This window comes from Lactuca serriola, chromosome 5, assembly GCF_051521515.1.
Source record: "Lactuca serriola cultivar US96UC23 chromosome 5, Lser_US96UC23_V15, whole genome shotgun sequence".
Taxonomy (NCBI): Eukaryota; Viridiplantae; Streptophyta; class Magnoliopsida; order Asterales; family Asteraceae; genus Lactuca; species Lactuca serriola.
In genome coordinates, this window is record NC_136412.1 from 150653584 (window position 1) to 150654504 (window position 921).

The window sequence follows — 921 nt, forward strand, 5'->3', positions numbered from 1 at the left end:
ATTCTATGGAAAAGATTATGAGGATGCATTCAAGCACTTAGATGAAGTGAAAGACAATGCTGATTACTTCAATGTCCCAAATGCAAACAGAGATACCATCTTGCTAAGGATGCTTCCCGTTACCTTTAAAGGAGTCGCAAAGGATTGGTTAAAAGCACTTCCACCTGGTACAATAACTACTTGGGCTCAAATGCGTGAGCAGTTTCTAGACCAATTCTGTCCACCATCCAAGATAGCTAAAATCAAGAAGGAAATAGCCAATTTTGAGCAAAACCCGGGGGAGTCCCTTTTCGAAGCACGGGAGCGTTACAAAGGGTTGTTAAGGAATTCTCCTCAAGATGACCTTAACATTCAACAAGAAGTGTCCATATTCTATGATGGGGTCAATGTGATGACAAGACAACTCCTTGATTTTCAAGGACCACTTACAAAGAAAAATTCGGGCGAGGTCAATGAATTAGTTGAAGAATTTGCAAAACATTCTCGTGAATACCACAATCCAAGGAATGAAAGCATGAAAGGAGTTGGAGGTGTACAAACTGAAGAGGTGGATGTTGTGATGGCAATGCTTAACATTATGGATAGGAGATTGACCCAAATGGACCAATCAATTCATGGAATTCGAGTTGGTTGCGAGAGATGTAGTGGCCCACATTTGACAAAATATTGCAACTTGGATGTTTATGGAAACAAGAAAGCTCAAGTTTGCTACTCAAGTGGGGACAAGTATGATGAAGATTGGAGGAAACCAAAGAAAGAGTGGCTACCTTATGATGAATACAAGAAGCAAAAGGAGGAAAAATATAGACAATCTAGCAGAGGATTCTACCAAAGAGAGCAACCACTAGCTGAGAAGAAATCAGAATTAGAGACCATGTTGATGAAATTTATGGAAGCTTCAGAAAAAAGGCATGATGCTAC

The 921-nt window shown here is 40.0% G+C and overlaps 1 non-coding gene across 1 annotated transcript; it reads right to left on the minus strand.

Annotated features, from left to right (window-relative positions):
• Window positions 1–238: 238 nt before the first annotated feature.
• On the minus strand, window positions 239–345 carry LOC145056097 (small nucleolar RNA R71). Its single transcript, XR_013685633.1, has one exon. It is a non-coding gene; the product is annotated as a small nucleolar RNA R71 (small nucleolar RNA).
• Window positions 346–921: the final 576 nt, after the last annotated feature.